General features: G+C 41.7%; 1 long non-coding RNA gene across 8 annotated transcripts in view; it reads right to left on the minus strand.

Moving 5' to 3' along the window:
- The window catches only part of LOC103663648, a 140,643-nt gene that overhangs the window by 62,217 nt on the left and 55,226 nt on the right, over positions 1-23,200 (minus strand). For all 8 annotated transcript variants that reach the window (XR_005832491.1, XR_005832488.1, XR_005832490.1 and 5 more), the window contains one exon: positions 8,824-9,021. This is a non-coding gene — a long non-coding RNA (uncharacterized LOC103663648). The remainder of the gene's footprint in view (positions 1-8,823; positions 9,022-23,200) is intronic.

The following is a 23,200-nucleotide window of genomic DNA, read 5'->3' on the forward strand; positions in this document are numbered from 1 at the left end:
ATGAGGTCAAAGCACAGAGCCAGCCTTTACACGGGATGTGGGCACCTTACATCTAGGCTCTGAGGTCACCCGGAGCGGGGGACAAATCCTGTTCTGCCATCTAATACCAGTGTGTCTCTGGGCAAGGTTTTTAAACTCAGAGTCTCCTATAAACAGTTTCCTATAGAGAGGATAATAATACCTGCTTCCAACATTGTTGTAAGGATTAAGTAACAGACATTTAAAAAGCACCTATCTGTTACTCAGTGTTGTCAGAGAGAGGCATATACCCCTTTTTATAGCAATGAGATTTCTAAACACCTGCACTCAGAATACAGCAATAGATAGTATTTGCCACTGGCCCTGCAGTAATTCCCCTTAAAAGGAAACCTCAGTCTCAGGCCCTCGGTCACCCAGCAAAATAGCTGCAGATCCGAAGGACCTCATCCTGGCGCTCAGAGGACTGACTCTTTTCCTAGAGCCATGGAGGCTACAGCAACATTGCATGTAGCACATGCCTCACTGGGACATGGGAAGGTTAATGAGATAACATCGAGGTGGAAAGTGCTGAGTGTGCTAAGTATTACCATGTTGCAATTACCCTAATACTGGAGCGAGCTCTCCTTTGTCCAGATTATTCAAGAGCATGTGGCTCTGAAAGAGAAGGTACAACAGATGAGACATAAATGGACACAAGTCAAACACATCCTCACCCCAGGCACACTTTTCAGCCACACTGGGAGCTGCAAATAGGGAAAGGACTTTGGCCTCTAGGGTGCTACAGTTCAAATGTTTGACTTTCTGGGTTTAGAATTATATCCTGCCACGTTTCTGCATTGCTTCCTAGAGGCCACTGATGATATAGCCAATGTGCACCTGCCCATCAGCCCTGTGACCTGGAGGCAAGCCATGCCACCTTTCTGAGCCTCAGTTTCCTTGCCTGGAAAATGGAGATAGTAATCCCCACTTATTTCACACAGTCCTGAGGCTACACAGTGCGAGGGCCTTGAAAATTAGAAAGTGATGCATATTAACTTGAATTATTAGACGCTAGTGTCTTTTTTCTCATTTCGTATCTGCCTATAACCAATGTTAAGAAATAAAGCTCTCTGACTCTACTGGCAGGTCACCAGCCATCATGCACCACAAACTCCAGCTGAATTTCCACAAGGTTGAATTATGGATTAGGTAAGATGGTACTCCTGATTCTATTTTGAAGGACCAGCTTATCCACAGCTCAGTGCTTATAGTTTGTGGATCCACTAAGCCATGCTATTATATAGAAATAGTATTAACTTTTGTTTATGTAGCACGTGGAATTTTTCAAAATACATTCACATATATTATCTTATGATGCTATTTTGGGTCTATGTGTAGGTCTCTGTCTCTCCCAGTGAAATCTTTAGGGATATTTGCTCCTCTCCTTCCTGTTTTCCAGCACTTTCCCCGTAGAAGAGGCAGAAGCCCAAGGTTTCAAGGAGCCAGGGCATGACCCCAGGAGTCTTACTGAACATGGCCTCGGTGGCAGTGGTCACTAAGGAAATGAAGACAGCTCTGAGCTGCCCAGTCCCATGGACCTTACACATGGGCCTGACACAGACAGCCCTGTTCACAGGGAGACAAGTGTCCCTCCACGACCTACGGTCCCCAATGCGGTTTCAGGAAAGGCTCTCACATTCCCAGAGCCTCCGTTGTTGCTTACTGACAAACCAGCCCCTCAATAATCTTATTGTATGTTTTCAAAATAATTCTCCGTAATGCCCCAAGAATGTCTGAACTTCTGTGTGAACTCGCTGGTTTGCATATTTTTCATCTTATTAGTGGGAACTCCGATAGACAAGGCACATGACCTTGGCTTTCCATGAGTCTCCCTGGGTGGGTGCAAAGGCAGTCTCTCCTGATGGTGAACTCCCAGTGCCCCCTCGTCTCCTTCTGATTCTCCCTCACAACCATTCCAGCCTCTTTCTTCCCTTGCCCTCTTCATAACCAATGTTAAGAAAGAAAGAGCTTTGCTTTTGATTACAGGTTACTCATTAGAGAATGCCACAAGATTCTGGTTCTGAATTTTTATGAGACAAGATTCAGAAAACAGAAGGAGAGCGCAGAGAGGATGCTGCCTTTGATGACCTGTTTACCCCAGCCCTACGCAGCTAGGAAGGGAGCATTCAGCTTTTGATTTCAGGATGACTGCACACGACCCCAGTTCTAATATCGCTTGTCATTCATAAATCCCCGAGACATCACAGACCCAGCCAGATGTGATGTGGTCTGGCCTAATCCTTCTATGGAGATGCAAGGGAGAGTGGAAGTTAAGCCTTAATTAAAAATGAGATCTGATATTGGAAAATTAAGGTTTAAAATGCTTTGAATGGGCCTATTTGAGAGTCCATTCAAGTGTATGGATACATCAATTCAGGAGATACTGTTATTTTGCTAGATGCAGCCAATTTTATAAAATCATAAAATACCAAATTTATAGCTACAGGACGAAGTGCTTCCCAGTACCCCCGCCTAGGTTTTGACTATATGTAGCATGATATATTTTGGTGTACATAATGCCAATTCCTCTCTGGATTTCCAGTTAAAGGTATCTGTCACACAAGGCCAAGGGACCACACTGGTAAATAAAATTTAAAAATAATTCTCCAATCTTTGCTAAGTCTTATATTTTTATTTTTTTTTCAAGAAATCTTTACTAATAATTAACTTTGTGTACAGTATATTGCATACATTCTACATACAATGAGATGTAAAGAGTCATTCTGGCCATCAAACAATGAAAAATCATGATCAAGCAGTGAGAAACTCCCCTCTCAAGTTAAACCCCACTACAAGAAATTTCCTTGCAAGTGTATTTTTAATAACCAAGCGACTGCTTTGGAAAATGAGGCCTGGGAACTGCATAAGACAGACTAGCTGGAGTAGTCAGGCAAAGATCAGAACTGAGGGGAATTTTGCAGGATGGAGAGTTAAGGATTGCAACTGTGTTTCCACCTTTCCACCAGCAACAGGAGGAATGAACTGTGCTCTTCTTTCATGTACTCTGGACTCTCCCTAGTGGGAAGTGTAAAGGGCAGTAAAGCAGCCAAACCCTGAGATCTATAGGGAGAAAGAGCAGATTCGAGGATTCACAGACAGAGTATCATCACACCCCAAAAAGTTAGAACTGACTCCAGCCGGGAGAGGTTAGCCCTTCAAACTATTGGGCTACAGAAAAGGCCTTCAGTAATTATTAGTTGAACGAATGAAGGAATGAGCAAGATGATCCCCAGAACTGCCTCAGTTCTACCTTTCATTCTCTTTGCAGATGCCCTTGCAGTTGAACGAGATACAACTTGTCCCTGGGCTTTGTAATGGCTAGACTCATATGTGTTCCTTTCTTGCAGAATGGGAGTAGAGTATGCAGTAATTTGCAAAAAACAACCAAACCAAACCAAAACAAAACAAAAACTGCCAAATTGCTTTCCAAAGTGGTTGTTCCAACTTACACCCCCCCTAGATACTAAAATACTTCTTGGTTGTCTAATATTCCTGCCAGAAGTGGGTATCATGAATTTTACTAAGAGGAGAAAGGTAACATAGCATATCATTGTTTCACTTTCCATTTCCCTGAGTGAAGTTGAGTCTGTTCTCTGAAATTACAGTTAGATTTATGTAATATCTTATCTACTCTCTAAGTCTCTTGACTTCTTTTTCATATTTTTTATCTCTTTGTCTCCCAGTCCCATTATTCAGACGTTATGAATAATTTCTTACATTTTTTTAATGTGCTCATCTTCTGTTTAACCAAGACACTGGAATTTTTATTCAATTATAATTTTTTTATTTTTAGAAATTCTATGTGTTTTGCAAATTCACAAAATCGTTACTTTTAGTCTTTTTTCCTTGTATATTTTAATCCCCTCTATTATTAATTTTTGCCAATTAAAAATACACTTATCTTACATATGATTGATATTCAATGTTATTTGGTGTCTGATTCTTCTATTTTGTTTCTTGGATCTCCCGCATGGTGTCTTGATTGCTTGTGTGTTTTGTGAGTTTTGACATTCAGGGCCAATTCTCTTGTGTTTAATTGTGGGAATTTTTTGAGGCCTGATTTGAAGGTGGGTTCCTCCAGAGAGTATTTCTTTTATTTCTGCCATGTGCCTGGAAGCAATTAAAACCTGAAACCACTTGAAAATAAAATTTTGGTTTTTTGGGTCCCTGCAGATAATGTAACTTCTGGACCACAAATCCCTGTGTGGGTTTGCTTGCAGTTATAAATTTTCAAGGGAGATTCCACCCCCCCCCCCCCCCCCAGCACAATAGTCAAGATAAGCAAGTCTCCTTGCTACTCCCATCTTGGGGTGGATTTATACCTAGTTCACCTGTATATTGAAGGCGTTGCCCTCTGGGGTCCTAGCTTTGTCGGGGTGGGGGGGTCTTCTATTAGACTTCACCTTGATGGGGTTCTTGCCTTAATCATCAAAACCTAAGGTCAATGCCAGCAGGGCTCTTCAGATGCCTCCACGGAGAAGGCTAAATTCAGAGCACAGTTCCCTCCCAGAGTTCTTGCTCTTGCTTTATTTGCCTCTGAATATTTCATAGTCTCCTACCAGCTCAGTGATGCATTTAAAAGTAATTTTTTTTTAAAGATTTTATTTATTTATTTATTTGACAGAGAGAGAGACAGCTAGCGAGAGAGGGAACACAAGCAGGGGGAGTGGGAGAGGAAGAAGCAGGCTCCCAGCGAAAGAGCCTGATGTGGGGCTCGATCCCAACACTCCGGGATCACGCCCTGAGCCAAAGGCAGACGCTCAACGACTGAGCCACCCAGGCGCCCCTTAAAAATAATTTTTAATTCTGATATTTTATTTAGCATTTTTAGTTGTTTTCAGCAAGGGATGTTCAGGGTATCTAATTTGTTATACTGAAGCAAACAGGAGTTCTATTCTATTATTTATTGTATTTTTCTGTATATTTGTGGTATTTTGTATTTTAAAAAATATAACAATTCTAAGAAAAACTCCTGGAAGGAAATAGACAAAAAAATTTGTTAAGTTAGGATGGTGAGATTACTGGTGAGTATTCTTTATCTCTGTTTTTCTGCACTACGCACACGAAAGAAAGAAAGAAAGAAAGAAAGAAAGAAAGAAAGAAAGAAAGAAAGAAGTTGGTAACCAAATGGAAAACTTCAGGATCACAACTTAAATAACAGCCCATTTCCATAAACTGAACTGTCAACTAATTCTTAACTTATTTTAATCAAGTCAACTTTAGAGAGCAAGTATACCCTCTCCTTGAAAAAGACCCAAGAAGTAGGTAATGCTGAGTATTACCAAACGTAGCGAATTCACGACCCAACTTTCAAATACACAAGATGATCTTATCAACTTGTTTTGAAAGAGCTGGATACATATTTTCTCCTTAAAGAACAGTAAGAGATGTTTCTAGTAAAAACATCTTAGGAAAATTAAACTTTAACACTTCCTCATTAAATAGTGTAATTCTTTCAAATCTCTTTTTAAATCTCTTAAATATACACAATGGCTGTGGAGTATTTTTAAAATAAATAATTCAAGTTGATGTCACATTGATTACAGTGTCCCAGTCTCCGGAATATTTGTGGACTGGCAAACTCGATCATACCCAAAACTACCGCCACTCCCAGAGACAGCCACCCAGTGAGGAAGTGTTTTACGGACTTACCCACACCACTTCTGACCCCCTCCTTACCCTACACTCACGGACAGGAGGTCATCAAACTCTCAAGCTGTTGCCTACATGGTAGGTGAAAATGGTATCTCACTTTCACTCTTTTGACAGCAGTGTAACTAAACATTGCACAAAAATGAAATAATGTTTTTATTTAAATGACTTCTCTTATTTACCTCTCTATTTTGGGTTCCCTTTAACTTTTTGTTGTTATAAACAATGCAGCAATTGATTTTTTTTTTTTTGGTACATGCATTTTTACACATTGTCCTCTTATATCCTTAGAATAAATTCAGTATTTTGTTATGCTAATATTTTACCATATTGCCCTACTTTGGGATAGGCGCAAGTTCTTACTTCAGATAAAAGTTGTTTTAAAAAAAATCTAAAAGATTACATTTCTAAAACTAAAAATATTTGTATTTAAAATGTTTACTTTGTATTACCTGTTAGTGTCTTACTGTCTGCCATCATCTATCTTGCTGTATCTTGTTTCTAGAAAAAATGTAAATACAATAGCCCAAACTTACAAAACAAATAAGTTAGGGAGTGACTATTTGCATTACCAAATTATTATTTGCTTTACAAAATGGTACCAGTTTAAATTGAAAACACCTTGAAAATATTTGAAATAAGGCCAAATTTGCAAAAATTCAATTTACATATAACTTTGCCAGGATATATCAAACACAGAAAATGAGATATACTTATTTTAACATGATTTTACGATTCCTAGGCAGTTGAATGAATTTGCTGCTGTTTTTTGTTTTTTTTTTTTTGAGAGGCAAGTTGTGTACAGCATAAGGAATCCATGAGGGATTAGCAAAACTGTAATTATGTGATATTTTTTCTCAAAACTCTTGGGTTTTTGTTTTTTGTTTTATTAAAGCCTGTGCTTCAAAAGCAGAAAAAATATCCACTTCCCCTCCCTTGCTTTTCAGGCTTTCCACTTCGTGCCAGCCAACAGAGTGGCATATGGCCCATAACATGCATGGTCAACGTCCCGCCAGCATATTTGCAGAACCAACAGTACATATTGAACGAAACCACACCTCATGCAGACGACTTTTAATCATCCTTTACTCTTTGGTGTAGGAGAATGGTGGAGAGGTGGGTGGAGGAGGGAGATCTGGTTGTTGGCAAGATAGCTCAAGGAAGGGAAACAGACCACTACGGGGTGGGCGCTGGGGTGTGCAGGAGGTGGCCTTCTTATTCACTGGCTTTAATTCCCTTGCCAGACAAATGATATGACAATGCTGTAGGGCTTAGAAAAATTGGGGCAATGCTGGGGCCATGGGCAGCAGAGAGTGTATTAATGACAGCCTGCCTGGTCCTCTCAGTGGCAGATAAAACACACAGATACACGCTCCCCACATTTAACCAGCCCCAGTCCTGTATAACAGAGAGTTTCCCACTCTTTTGCCCCCAATCGCTCATCCTTTTCAAGCCTGACTCAGAAATACACAATATCCCATTTAAAAACACTTCTGTTTTTGTGAGAAGGGTCTAACATAGAAGCTTGGGGAGCAGGGAGGAGCAACTGGCAGTTTCCAACACATTTGGGAATCCCTGCCTGCACTCTGACCATAATTAGCGTAAGGCATTCAGAACAGAGGCCTATGAGGAAGAAGGCAGGCATAGAGCAGGCCCTCTTGGCACTTGCCTCTTTCTTCACTCACTGCCTCTCTTCTCCTGCCAGGAGGTGGACTATAGGCAGCACTTACCAGGAGCCCACTGGTCACCGCTCAAAGGCCAAACGAGGCCCAGTGCCCAGAGGTCTGTTTGGCACTTTCAGAGTTTATGGCCTCTGGACTAGAAAAGGATTGACCCATTTTATTTCAGGAGATGGGTGGGAAGTGAAAGTAATTCATGGGAAAAGGACTGGACTGGGTGTCCAAAGACCTGGGTTTACTTCCAGCTGGGCCACTACTGAGCCCTGTGACCTCGGACTAACACTTAGTCCCTGCAGACTCATGTTTTATCGGCTGAAAAATGAGGTTTGAACTAAGTGAACTGGGGAGTAAAATTGGGCCAAGCGATCGATTTTGTGTGTATTTGGGCAGCCGTGGCCATGTGGCCGTGTGTGTGTGTATAGGAGGAGGATGGGGAAAAGAGGAAAAATGGATTAAAATAAGCACAGGTAAATGCTCAGCAGTGAAAGCAAGCAGCTGGAACAATGAGAAGGTGTGTCAAAGGAGAGAAACTTCCTTCCCCTTGGCACTGAATAACAAATTACCCCAAAACTTAGTGGTGTAAACCCAAACCAGTGTGTTAAAAACAACTTTTAAAAAAGGATTTTGTGGGTTATAAATTCAGGAAGGGCCTAGCTGCTTTCTTGTCACATGGAATTTCTCCTGAGGCTGCAGTCAGATACTGGCAGGGACGGCGACCATCTGAAGGCTCAACTGGGCCGCATGTCCAAGATGGCCTGTCCACATGGCCGGCAGCCACTGCTGGCCACTGCTGGCAGCTCCGTGAGGCTGTGACCAGAGGCTTACCCAGCAAGACTCTCTCAGGGGAGGGAGACTCCTTCCATGGTGGCCAGCTTCTGCCAGCACCCCAGGAGGAAAAAGTAGAAGTGGCATGGCCTTTTCTAATCTACCCTCAGAAGCCACCTAGCAACGCTTCTGCCACACTTTATCACTCAGAGCAGTCACCAGCCCATCCTGATCAAGAGCAGGGACAGGGGCTCCTGCTCTTGAGGAGAAGATGTTCAAGAATGTTGGGGTCAAGTTTTAAAAGTGCCCCAGGCACCTGACAAGAATGCTCTGATTTTCCTGAGTATCTTTGAAATAAATGTCTTGATAATTTTTATAATGTAATCAGCTTTCTGAGATAAGAGGCTTCCTGAATAATCTGGTTGGCTGGGTGCTCAAGAATTGAGCGTACTTAAAGAATCCCTGAACTTTTCAAGTAAATGATATGGTTCCGAATCGGAGATCACTTTAACCTCCATCACTGTTTGATGTGAATGAAGTAAGCGATATAACTCCTCAGTGCAGGAAAAAGGCAAAGAACTGTGAAAAATCAAACAACCAGACTATTATTTCTAGATTGATTTAGATGCTTCAGAAATAGGCCTCCGCTTCTGTGAATGTGGACATGGGACAACCACACCACACATTTGGGAGAGAGACACCAACTCACCAGGAGTGACCTGGAGCAAGCTCTTCTACAGGAAAACACTCCAGAATTCATCTGAGGTCAAACGTATGCTCCTTGGATCTGAGCTGTTCTGACACTGGCGGCTGAGAGCAGGCATACTTCATGCATTCTTCCTTGGGTCTAATTTCAATGATTATTCCTTCCCATCTTGTGCAGCCACCGTCAGACTGATTTTAGTTCCTGGGGATTAAACAGTTTCTGAAGGTTGTTATCAGTCCCCTTCAGTGGAGCATATCTTCAAACACCTTCCTGGATAATTACCATGGCCCAGTGATTGGGCAATCACCAAAGAGTGCTTTTAAACCCCCCCCCACAGACACGTGCATGCATGCGCGCGCGCGCGCACACAGACACACACACACACACATTAGTGTGTTCCTCTGTGTTTGCTTTGTTTTTGCATTTTCAGAGCCCAGCGGTTCGTGAGACAGTAGAAGGACGAAATAAGAAGACATATGGTAGTGCTTAAATTATTCCCCAAAAGGGAAAGTGTCCAATATGAAATTATTCACTCTTTCTACTATTCTGGGGTGGGGAGGGAGGCATTTCAACCAAGAAAATCATAGTATACCCACAATGCCCAGAGGAGAACTGAATTATATTATCAACTTCCAAATACAGTCAGCAATATTTCACCAGAAAAGCTGCTTTGCAAAAATTAAACCTCTAATGTTTACACTGGGAAATACCTCCAGGCCCTCTCTGCCATCTTCCCCATTGCCCTGCACATCAGTGTGTGTGTGTGTGTGTGTGTGTGTGTGTGTGTGTACACGTGTGTGTGTGCATACACACACACAACACAATCTCTTTTTCTTCCCAGGATCCTCGTTGTTTTGTTGACTTCTGTTACCCGACACAGGTGATTCTGTAGTGAATACCCAAAATGTCTTCAAAAAGAAAAATTACACAAAGTAGAATTTTGTCTTTTATCTTTCAAAATGTTCTAGGAACCTACAGACTCATCTGATATAAGCCATGGAAAATGACAGCCAGAAGGAAATCACTTAGATAATTATTAGAGATCTTCATCCAAAATGATAAGCAGGGGAAGGGGGAGGTAGAGGTTGAGCTCCAGCTTCCTGTTGTTTTTATTCATTTATGCAACTTCAGTCCATTCAACCTAGCCTTAGGCATGTTATATAAAGCTTTTATGGAAAGAGATAAGCTTTGAGAAATATTTTTTAACTTTAAATTTTAAAAATAGGTGATGCATTCACATGGACCAAGATGAAAACACTATAAAAATGTATATGTTGATAAAGATGGCCAATAGACACATGAAAAGATGCCCAACAACACTAATCATCAGGAAAATGCAAATCAAAACTACAATGAGATATCTCCTTATTCCTGTCAGAATGGTTAGAATCAAAAAGACAAATAACAAGTGTTGGTGAAGATGTGGAGAAAAGGGAACCCTCATACAGTGTTGGTGGGAACATAAATCGGTGTAGCTACTGTTAAAAACAGTATGGAGGTTCCTCAAAAAGTTAAAAATAGAAATACTATATGATCCAGTAATTTCACTACTGAGTATTGACCCAAAGAAAATGAAAACATTAATTCAAGGACATACATGCACCCCTATGCTTATTGCAGCATTATTCACAATAGCTAAGATACGGAAGCAGCCCAAGTGTCCATCAATAAACAATTGGATAAGGAAAATACTGTATATATATACCATGGAATACTATGCAGGCACAAAAAAGAACAAGATTGCCCCATTTGTGACAACATGGATGGACCTAGAGGGTATTATGCTAAGTGAAATAAGACAGACAAAGGCAAATACCATATGATTGCACTTATACGTGGAATCTAAAACACACACAAACACACACACACACACACACACACACACACACACACGCAGAAACAGACCCATAAGTATAGGAACAAACTGATGGATGCCAGCAGGAAAGGGTGGCGGAGATGGGCAAAATGGGTCAAAGGGAGTCAGAGGTACATGCTTCCAGTTACAGAATGAATACGTTACGGGATGTTTAAAGGCACAGCACAGGAGATGTAGTCAACGGTATTGTAATAGCATTGTATGGTGACAGATGACAGCTACACTTGTGGTGAGCACAGCATAAGGTATAGAGAAATTGCATCACTATGCTATACACCTGCAACTAATGTAACACTGCGTGTTAACTGTATTTCAATTAAAAAAAATGTAAATGTTGAGAGGTCTGTCCCCATGTACTCCAGGCCCTCTCCACCCTCATCCCCTGTCCTTATAGGTAACCATATTGTTAGTTTCTTACCTATGTTCCCAGTGTTTATGCTTACACAAGCAAACACCAACATATCCATATTTTGCTCCCTTTTTCATGGTTTTTGAGAAGGAATTTAAGAGAGAAGGAGCTGCCTTGTTTGTCCTGTGGTGAGAATCCATGAGCAGAGAAAACAGTGGACTAGCAGAAACACTGGATTTGATTTCTTAGTTACTTAGGTTCCCAGAATCACTTTCTCTGTCTTTGGTTCTTTGATTCAATCTCTTCTTTGGGCCTTTTAATTCTTCAAATTTCCCAAATCCTTACAATTTGCAGAGGCAAAATTTTAGGTAATTCATATAGTGTATCTCTTTTGCCTAACAACAAAGACATGGATACGCCACCCTTCAGAAGAGTGGAGAAAGCACAATAGGAAAGGTTGCGCAGGGTCCCCTTAAGAAGGGCTCCCCCAAATCCAGAGGCCTGAACGTGGGCATCCAGTTGGGATGCTGGCCCTACCTGAGGGAAGAACATTTATTGTGAGCCTGAAGCTTTTCTTTATCTGACGTGTACCCACTCACAGAGCAAACACGGGCCTTTATACAAATATCGTACACTTCGGACCCTTGGGAGTCTAAAATAGAATACTTTGTAGATTTTAGAAACCACTGCAGGAATGTGGATGTGACCAGATAATTGACACTGGGCATTGTGTGGGACTGTGCCAGACCCCGAAAACAATTAAATAACTTAAAACTCGTATTTTGGAAGTGAACAGGCAATGGCAACAACTTGTTTTTCAAATAAGTTGAAACACAATAAATGATGTAATTTGTTGTTACTGTTTGGTGTGTATTATATGTCAGATGAATAAAGACAAACTAAATTGTGAATGATACACAGAATAAATTACTGAATGCGTGTGTATTATATCAATTGCTTTACATGGTCAATGTCTTCCTGAAGAGTTACAGGATAGGTGAGTTTGTGAAAATCAAATAAAGTTTGGTAAAATATTTATTGATTTTATTGTTATTATTTTTTTAAGTTTATTCATTCTTCAGTAACCTCTGCCTGCAACATGGAGCTTGAACTCACAACCCTGAGATCAAGAGTTGCATGCTCTATGGACTGAGCCAGCCAGGCGGCCCCGGTTAAATATTTAAAGAAATCCTTGGGATGACTTGTTTATTTTATTTTTTAATTTAAAGTGAAATATATGATCGTTTTAAGGGACTTGAACAGTACGGAAAGTATACAGTAAAACTTGCTTCCCTCCCACCTCATCCCAGCCTGTCAGGCTTGTTCCTCGGACACAACCAATGTACCACTCTCTTAGGTTTCTGACAGAAAGGTTTTGCATGTTGCAATATGTAAATATCTCTATTTTTAGAACACAAACAAAAGCATGTTGCAGACCCATTCCTTACTTGGCCTTAGTCTTGATCAGCATCTGCACACCTGTGCTGCTGAATATCTCCAGCGGAGAGAAGGCCCGCAGGTTAGTCAGCCAGCCCCCAGGCCGTGAGGAGTCTTCTGTGAAGTGAATAGGCTTCCTTCATGGAGTGAACTCAAATCACCTCCTAACAATCTCACCCTGTAGATGTGATTTCATACACCAAGCGTTGTCCCACTGTCGCTTCCTGGTATCTGGAAAATCATTTGTTGCCCTCTCAGTGATCATCATCCTGTACCGCCTGATGTCCACGGTCTGAAAGCCCTTCTTTTATATGTTTTGTTGCAGTTTTTTAGTTGTTTCAGGCAGTAGGATAAATCCAATTCATGTTTCTCTGTCTTGGCCAGAGTTGGGGTGTCATATTTTTTAAACACCAAAGTGTTTCCTAAACTTGGATGTATACAATCATCTGAACAACTCATTAAAAATAAAGATTCCTGGGCTCCCACCCAGAAATTCCGACTTGGAAAGCTGCCTGGGAATCTGTATTTTTAACCAGGGCCTCGAGCAGTGTTGATGCAGCCCTGCCATGGGCCAGACTGGCTGTTGGGGAACCACTGGCTTGAAGGGTTCTTGTATTTATCTGTCAGCTATTCTCAAGTGATGCCACCATATGGACACTTTGTTTTTCAGATGAACAAAATAAAAATAGGTGGTGAGGTTGATTTCTTGCCAGACTTTGAACTATTGGATTTTGGGAAACACACTGCCACCTCTGAAGAACGTCTAAAGAGGCCAGAGTTCTGTTCTGAAGAGACAGCTCTGCTCAGCATGTGACACAGCGGACCCAATGAGCGTGAAGGCAGGTTGGGAATCTAGTTGGAAGGGGCACATTTACTTGTCTGCACAGAGAGGGCACAAATCCCAGCAGCTTCAGCTTAGTTAAACTCATTTTGGAAAATATTTTTGGCTTGTGCGGTTTTATGCTTTTGGAGTTCCATTTTTAAGCACTGGACCCGTCCAAACCCACTGAAGCCGAGCCGAAGCATCCAAGGAAGACGCGGAGTTTCACACCGATCTCTGCTGAGTCTGTAAAAATTTCTCAGATTTGTCCAAATTGCTTTGTTGAGAAACCAAAACAAAAATCACTAATCCCAGTGGGGTTTGTAGGGTCCTGTGGTTTTCGTCCAAAACTATGGCTAAAGCAGTGGTTGGTCATGTGACTTACAAGTCTAAAGGTTTCATTATGAAACCCGAAAGAAACCCACAAGCTTCAGATTTAAAATATACTCCCAAAAGACTAACCCCCCTCCCCACCCCAATCTTCTTAGTTTTGGCCTGGAAGCATAGACTAAGGAAACATGTCCAATCCAAACCAAATGTTGTCAGGACTCACTACATTTTAAATCCAAAGCTGAATTTTATTCCATTGGGATGACATTGTTTATTAACACTGTCTGAGGCAATTGAATTGTCTAGAAAAGTTCAGGAGAGCTGGAGGCCCGCTCTTGTTTGTATTATGATCAGAACTGTCCAATAAACAAAACGAATTCAACATAAATGAAGAGATTTTATTTTACCATATATTTCTTCCCTTAGGATACATAAACAACAAATGAAATGAATTATATTTTCTCTTTAATATAAAATTTTGCTCATTAAATGTCAGATCCCTTTACAACAATGACTCAAACTCTAGGATACACAAGAATAACCTGGAGAATTAGTGACAACAGCATATTCTTTTTTTTTTTTTCCCTTTAGCCTTTTTTCTTTTTCTTTTTTCTTTTTTTTTTTTTTTAATGATTTTTTATTATATTATGTTAGTCACCATACAGTACATCCCCGGTTTCCGATGTAAGGCTCGATGATTCATTAGTTGTGTATAACACCCAGTGCACCATGCAATACGTGCCCTCCTTACTACCCATTACCAGCCTATCCCATTCCCCCAACCTCCTCCACTCTGAGGCCCTCAGTTTGTTTCTCATAGTCCATAGTCTCTCATGTTTCATTCCCCCTTCTGATTACCCTCCCTTTCTTTATCCCTTTCTTCCCCTGCCGATCATCCTAGTTCTTATGTTCCATAGATGAGAGAAATCATATGATAGTTGTCTTTCTCTGCTTGACTTATTTCACTTAGCATTATCTCCTCCAGTGCTGTCCATGTTGTAGCAAATGTTGAGAACTCATTCTTTCTGATAGCTGAGTAATATTCCATTGTATATATGGACCACAACTTCTTAATCCAGTCATCTGTTGAAGGGCATCTCGGCTCCTTCCACGATTTAGCTATTGTGGACATTGCACATCAGCATATTCTTATTATCTATCACTGTGTAACAAGTTATCACAAAACTTAGGGGTTTAAAGCAACAACCGACTTATTCCATTTCATAATTTTGTGGGTTAGGAATTCTGGCAAAGATCAGCTGGGTGATTCTTCTGCTCCATGTGATCACGTGGGGTCATCCGTTGGTTTTCAGCTGGTGTCTGGTCTCATCCGGAAGATCCAAGACAGCTTCACCCACATGCCAGCCAAATTGGAGAGGATGAGTGGAGAGCCGGCTCAGCTAGACTCTTCTCCCTCTCCATGTAGTCTTAGGGTCCCTCCACATAGTCCAGGCCTCCCAGAGACCAAGCCTGGGCCTGGAACTGGCATAGCCTCACTTCATTGTTCAGAGCAGCCATGGGCCAATTTCAAGGAGAGGAGAAACAGATCCCACCTCTTGATCACAGACATGTCCATTTGTGGCCATCTTCTATCCACTACAAGGCAACCGCCACAGTCACACTCTCAGAAATTCTGATTTAGTCAGTGTGTGGTGGGGTCCAAGCATGTATATTTTAGAAAACATCAAATGAGATTCTGGTGCAAAGGATCCTCCTAGCACTCTTTGAAAAACACCACTTTATAAGACGTGATGGAATGTGTGCTTAAAATCAATCTGTCCATCAAACAGTTAACAAACATTGATGGTGTGATATGTGCCTAGAATCATGGTAGGTGCTGTGGAGAGTAGAAAAGGAACATCAAGAACGGATCTCAGCCCTGGAGGTGCTCAAATACATTTCACAGGAGCCAGGGTACAGGGAGTGGAGCATGAATGCCAGGATCCCCCAGTGGGAGAGGGCCAGCTGCTGGGGTAGTCTCCTATAGCCAAGGTGACTGAGGCAAGCACCTGGAGCTTAAGCCATAGGAATTCGATCAAAAGTTGCATTGGAACCACTAGGTAGCCAGAAAGAATTATGCGGGGAAGGGGAGCTGGACTCTTCAGAGTTTCTGGTCAGAAATGGGGCTGGGGCTGAGCAAAAGAGCAAGAGGCATGATGGCTCCCAAACACATTTTTCTTTTTCTTTTCTTTTCTTTCTTTTTTAAAAAAGATTTTATTTATTCATTTAAGATGGAGACAGAGAGAGCACAAGCAGCAGGGAGGGAGAAGTAGGCTTCCTGCTTAGCTGGGAGCCCTATGTGGGGCTCAATTCCAGGACCCTGAGATAATGACCTGAGCCAAAGTCAAGAGTTAGATGCTTAACCAACTGAGCCACCCAAATGCCCCTCAAACACATTTTTCAAAGTGTGATCTTTTCTCCCAGGATTCTGACAGGATCAATTTCCCTCATCTTTTATTCCTCCCCACTCCTGACTTTCTTTCTGGTCCTATATGCCTGTGTTGTTCCTATCCCAGCAAGTCATGCAGCTCGGCTCCAGGATGGGACAGCCAGTCCTTTCAGTAACAACATGGATTTTCTTTGCAGGCTTCTGACTCATCCTGCATATGGCTTCAGCAGCCAAATAATCTCCGGACCCTAAATCCAAAGCAGGCTCTGAGGGTCTGTCTGTATGTGTACACATGAATACATGCTCACATGTGTGTGTGTGTGTGTGTGTGTGTGTGTGTGTGTGTGGTGTGACACGATGACTCCTGGGGGAGGCACAGGTTGAGAGAATCTTGGGAGATGGGTCAAGCTGTGAAGGATGTTAGTGGGAATTTGAGCACATTGCTGAAAACAATACTGAGAAAGATCATCTGTAATCTAGAGAGATACACGTGATAAGAGATAAGAGGGAATGAACTCTGTGGTCATGGACCAGAAGAATGGGGTAGGAGGTATGCTTGGAACAGAAGGGTCTACGAGGCCATCTGTAAACAGGGGTATATGTAGAGTGTACCAGTGGGTCAAGCCTGGCTGTTCAAAGATGTCTTATTGGGCTGGACCGAAATACTTTACTCGGTGGAAAACAATCCCTTCTTGTCTGGATCTGAGGCTACTGTCAGCGCTAAGCCTTTAAGTTTTGAAGCCCAGAGTCAGCACGGAAAGCCAGGACCAGCAGCATCCAGGGATGGCGTCAGCAAACAGGCAGGAGCCTGGGCACAAATGGAAGTTCGGGGCCAAGATGTGAGCCAGGAATGAGCCAGGCAAGGAGCCAGAGCACAGGCAGCCAGCAGGCTGGGCAGAGGATGCTCACAGATAGGCGGTGATCAGGAAGATTCAAAACTCTCAGGAGCAGTGCTGAGAACATAGGCTATGATCATGGCCCTTCTGCAGATGGTCTCACTCCCAGCAAGAGCTAGGGCAGGAAGCAATCGCAAATCAATCCAATGCTTTTGGGTGCATCCTAGAAACAGGATGGGAAGACAGTACTTATCTCTGTGCCCATTAGGTGAAGGCGCCCCTCTGGGCCGCCAAAGCCCAGGCTTGGCAAGCAGTGGATGCCCCTAATAAGAAGAAAGAGCTCCTCCTTCAGAAAGGTACAGGATGCAAACCCTTCCTCCACGTTTAGTGAGCAAAATGTAGTCTGGATTCAGCGACCCTGGCCCCTCAGCAAAACCTCTGTGCAAAGCACAAAGCACATTATTGCATGAGGTGACCCCTGATTGGAGGTAGGAATGAGAGACAATTGCTCTGAATGCTGGAATACACTGGCCAGATCTTGACACTTTTGACCAGAAGTCAGGAAAATTTGGGGTTTCTCGGAGTCCTCCATACCTCCTCAGACACAGGGGTGGTAAATTAGTCATCACCAGAGGGATACCAAACATTAACACGGGGCTAATTGGGGAAACCAGGCCCCAGGCACCTGGTACCTAAGCATCGTGCTGCCAGTCCAGCCAGTCCAGTAAGTGGCTGGCTGGTGCAGGGAATGGCTGAGAAAAGCTACTGAAAGGCACTGCTGCCAAAAATATTGTTCCAGTTGAATGGTAAGCCATGTTCCCCGCCCTGGCAACTGGAGGACAAAAGCTTCTGCTGTGCTCCTTTTATGATCAGGAAAACATCACCTCATCGTGGAGTTACTGCCGAAGACTTCAAGACACTTGCATCAAAAAGCAAGTGTCCCATACACTTTGCTGCTCTGGAGGACCGGTGCCCCTGACCAGTATGCTTTGGTTTTGCTAGTCAAAGAAAGCCCTAAATGCCTCTCTTTCTAGATTTGTCATCTTCCCCATTTCCTTATCTGTAGCTACCAGTTTTCCCAGTGAGTGTGTTGATTCTGGCAAAGAGGCTCTTGACCTGATTTCTGTTTCTGTTGGGTTCGACCAGTTAGGCCTTTCTTAGACTCATCTTTTGTTCAGTATTTCTTGAATACTTGAGATGTGCCAGGCGCCATGCTGGGGTAATGCACGGATGATGATGACAGGGCCCCTCCCCTCAAGGAGTCTGCAGCATGGCAGTCTCAACCAATGCTCCAGTCTCTGACCTACAACAGGTAGACACAAGTTTTCAACTTTATGATGGTCTGAAAGCTATACACATTTAGCAGAAAGTGTACCTTGAATTTTTAATTTTGATCTTTTCCTGGGCCAGCAATATGCATGACAATAGTCTCTCCCAATGCTGGGCAGCTGCCGTGAGCAGCCGGTCCCAGTCAACCACGTGATCACGAGGGTGAACATTTATACACTGACAACCATTCTGTACCCATACCACCATTCTGTTTTTCACTCACAGCACAGTATTTCATCCACTGCATGAGATATTCAACACTATTATAAAATAGGCTTTGTGTTAGATGATTTTGCCAAGCTATTGCCTAATAGAAGTGTTCTGAGTATGTTTAAAGTAGGTTAAGCTATGATGTTTGGTTGCTTAGGTGTATTATTTTTATTTATTTATTTATTTATTTATTTATTTATTTGACAGAGAGAGAGAGAGACAGCCAGTGAGAGGGAACACAGACAGGGGGAGTGGGAGAGAAAGAAGCAGGCTCCCAGCGGAGGAGCCTGACGTGGGGCTCAATCCCAGGACTCCGGGATCACTCCCTGAGCTGAAGGCAGACGCTTAACAACTAAGCCACCCAGGCGCCCCTACTTAGGTGTATTAAATGCATTTTCAACTAAGGATATCTTCAACTTATGAGGGGTTTATCAGTATGTAACCCCATTGTAAGTCCAGGAAGATCTGCAGTGGACAATGGCTGCCTATCCGAGGTCCATCCCCTCCTTCCTCTTCCTGTCAGAATCCTAACACTGTTCACAAATCCTCTCTTAACCACACACACACACACACACACACACTGAGCCTGGTTTAGGAGTGAGGTCCAGGGAATGTGAAGCCAGGGGCAAAATGAGTCAGAAGCTGAGTTTAAGGAGAAGGAAAAAGGGCTCATACTGAAAGTCACATTGTTACCTGAAGGACTGGCTCTTCTGTCCTGGAGCTGAGCTGCATGAGCTGCCAGGAGAGGGGCAACACAGGCCAAAAGGACGGAAAAGAAAGCCAGTGTGTAGCTGTGGTTCATTCATTTTCACAGTTCTAAAATATTATATCATATGATTATACTACAATTTATTCACACAGTTGATGGGCATCTGGGTTGTTTCTAGCCTCTTAATTCTTTGAGGGGAGTTGTTTGATTTTTGTTATTGTAAACAGTGCTGTTATAAACATTACTATACAGGTCTCCTGGTACCTAAGTGAATGTTCACCTTTAGAGGCCAATACCAAACTGTTTTCCCCATAAGGGTACCAAGCAGTAAGTATTGCATTTGCTCCATATCCCTACTCACATTTCATATTATGAGACTTTTTAATTAAAACAAAAATCGTGTGATTTCTAAAGCAAATTTGAATTTTTCTGTTTACTAAAGATATTAAGTACATTATCATGAATATTGGTCATTTGTGTTCCTGCTGTGAAAGCTTGTTCAAGGTTTCATTCATTTTCATTTTGGGATATTTGTATTTTCCTAATTGATTTCTAGGAGTTCTTTATATATTCTGAATAATAATAAGTTGCTTTACTGTGTCTCTTAACAAACAACTGTTTTTCATTTTTATGTACACAAAAATATTTCAATATTTACTTCATGGCTAGTAATTTTTTGGTCTTTTTTAGCAGGTCCTCTACCTTGAAGTCATAAAGATATGATCTATTTTCTGCTAAAAATGTTGAAGTTTTGACTTACACATTTAAGTGTAATTTATCTGGGATTAATTTTGTGTATGGTGTGAGGTAGGGATCCAATTACATTTTTTCCTTATGGATAACCAACTGTTCCAGGACAATTTATTGAATTATTCTTCCTTCCTCCAATGATTGCAGAGCTGCCTCTGTCATATATTAAGTTGCCATATACATAGGTCTGCTTCAGAATTTTCTATTTTGTTCCGTTACCAATTTGTTTGGTCCTGAATCAATACCATCTTGTCTGAATTACCATAACTTGATGAAAAAGTGTTGATATCTGGAAGAGCAGATTCCCCACCTCAATCTTCTTCAAGGGTGCTTAGCTATTCTTAGGCTGTGCTCATTAATATATGTTTAGAATTGTCAAGTCCTTTGAAAAACTCCATTGGGATTTTTATTGGAATTGCACTGAATTCATCAATTGGAGGAGAATTGACATCTTTATAATATTGAGTTTTCCTATCTAATTAAGCCACATATCTCCATTTATTTAGATCTTTTTTAATGTTTCATTTCATTCAAAATTCAACTGCTTTGTGCTGGACACTACTCCAAAGGGCAAAAATCCCTGCCCTCATGAAACATATATTCTGGTTGGAGAAGACAATAAACAAATAAGTAAAAGAATAAATAAAAGTAAAATAAATAAGTAATAAATACGTAAAATTTCAGAAGATAGTGAGGAAACCAGCTCTGTGACTAACTAGGGGAAGAGCATTTCAAGCAGAGGGACAGCAAATTTAGGCTGGTTTATCCAGTCTATTCAAAGAACTCAAAGGAGTCCACAGTGCTGGAGTGCAGAAAATAAAGGCAGGAATTATAAATGAGGTCAGAAAGGTGACAGAGACCCACTCACATAGATTAGGGTGAGGCTGGGCTGATAAGCAGAGGAGGGACATGATCTGACTGTGTGTAACAAGACTGCCTTGGCTGCTATGTTGGAACTGATGAGGCAGGGACAAAGCAGGAAGGCCATGCATGAGGCTCCTACAATAATCCAGATGAAATGTAATGGTGCCTTGGATCAGAGTAGTGGCAATGGGGTGGTGAGAAGTGGCCAGTGACAGGTAGCACCAAGAGAACTTGCTGACAGAGCAGATGTGAGGTGGGAGAGGAGGCCAGGACTGATTAGCCTAAGAGGTATGTCTGAGCATCAGACATATTTTCCAAGATGGGGAAGAGTGGTGGAAGAATAGGTTGGAGGGAGAATGTCAGGAGCTCAATACTGGACATGAGAAGTTTGAGATTTCTGTTAGATGGCTCAGAGGAGGTGCTCTGTTGCCTGCTAGATATGGAAGACAGGAGTTCAGAAGAAAGACTCCAAATAAAGTTATAAATTTGGAAGTCATCTACACCAGAACAGTCAGGGTCCCAACAGAAAACAATGGCATACTCAAATGAGGAATATTTCAGGAGGGTTTATTTGCAAAGGGACTATTAGAGGTGAGCATCTAAAGAAACACAAGGAATCACTGAACACCCTGAGGGTTCCAAATGCTAAAAGAACAGGAGAGGTTGGGATTATAGGAACTTGGAAACAGAAAGTTGAGTGGAGAAGGGGGCCTTGAGAGGAGTCATCTTGGTTAAGAGACCTCACAAAGAAGGGACTGAGAAAACAAATATCCCAACATCAGTCTTCTCTCTCCCCTGACTATGCTGCCACAGCTTGCTATTGGTCACAACCAACTATAAGTGAGAAGGCACATAGGCCTGTCAATAAAGCACAGACAAGTTAACCACCTGAGTCAGAGACCAGGATGGAGAAGATGGAGAAGAGATCTGGAGGGAATGAGAAGATACCTAGAACAAGCAGGTAAGATGGTATTTGAAGACAAGAGATCGAATGAGATGACTAGGGAATGCATAGAGACAGAAAAGAGAAGAGATCCAAGAAGCTGAATAGATGAGGAATCTGCAAAGGAGACTGAGGAGAGACCAGAAAGCAACTTTAGGGAATTAGGAGGTATTGGAAGACAAGTGAAGAAATCATTTCAAGGATAGGTCTCATGGGTCTAGTGCTACTGACAGGTCTAGTAAGATGAGGCCTGGGAACTGACCACTGGACATGGCAAAACAGAGGCCACTGGTGGCACTGAGAAAGAGCAGTGGGAATGGGTAGGGGGCCTTACCAAAGCCGGTCTAAGAGAAATAATGAGAGAAAAGAATTAAGAATAGATAACTCTTTCAAGGAATTTTGCTATAAATTATAAAATTATATATAAAGAGGTTGAGGTAAATGGGTGATCACTAGAAGGGAATGTGGATCAAGACAGATTTTGTATTTAGGATGACAGGAAATAGTAGTGTATCTGTTTACTAGCAGGAATGATTCCGTATTAAGGAGAAATAATACATGACACAATAGAGGCCAATGACTAGAGTAATGCCCTGGAATAGACAAGAAGGGGTGGGACCTGGGGCATAAAGAGAGGGCTTAGGTTTAGTTAATAGCTTGGGGAGTTCATCTATAGGAACAGGAGGGATGAGGTGTGGGTGCAGAAGCTAGCAGGTGTGTGCATAAAGTGGGTGGTTTATGGATGTTCTCTTTTGATTGCTTCAGTTTTCTCAGTGTAAGCTAAAGCAGGGTTATCGGCTGATAGAATCTGGGAAAAGCTGGCATTTTGTGCAGAAAGGAAAAAATATCAAGTAGTCAACTAACTTAGTAGTCACCAAATTTTTTTCTTTGCGTACCTCCTAAAATAATTCATACATTTTGAAGTGACATCTAAAATGTTTCACCATAAATTTATCATTGCATAAGATACAAATTCACTTATAACTAGTTGGGAAGAGGAGTTTTGTTAAAGCAAAGTTATGAAATTTTTGAAACTCCTGAGTTATTTATCAAAATCACCAAGATTATGATCAAAAATTATTTTTACAAATATTTCATATCTATTACCAAAAACTATTTTTCAGTTCAGTTTAAGTAAAAGCAAAGAGCTCTTATATGAATCTTATGTATAATTCCTAACTGAGAGAATAAATTATTGGAACTATACCAAACTAAAAAGCTTTCACACAGGGAAGGAAACCGTCAACAAAATGAAAAGGCAACTTACTGAACGGGAGAAGATATGTGCAAATGATATATCCAATAAGGAGTTGATATCCAAAATATATAAAGGTCTACAATCCAATTAAAAAAATGGTCAGAGGACCTGAATAGACATTTTCCCAAAGAAGACACACAGATGGCCAAAAGACACATAAAAAGATGCCCAACATCACTTGTCATCAGGGGAATACAAATCAAAAGCACAATGAGATATCACCTCACACCAGTCAGAACGGCTAAAATAAAAAAAGACAAGAAATAACAGGTGTTGGCAA

Source organism: Ursus maritimus, unplaced genomic scaffold (genome assembly GCF_017311325.1).
Source record: "Ursus maritimus isolate PB19 unplaced genomic scaffold, ASM1731132v1 scaffold_5, whole genome shotgun sequence".
Taxonomy (NCBI): Eukaryota; Metazoa; Chordata; class Mammalia; order Carnivora; family Ursidae; genus Ursus; species Ursus maritimus.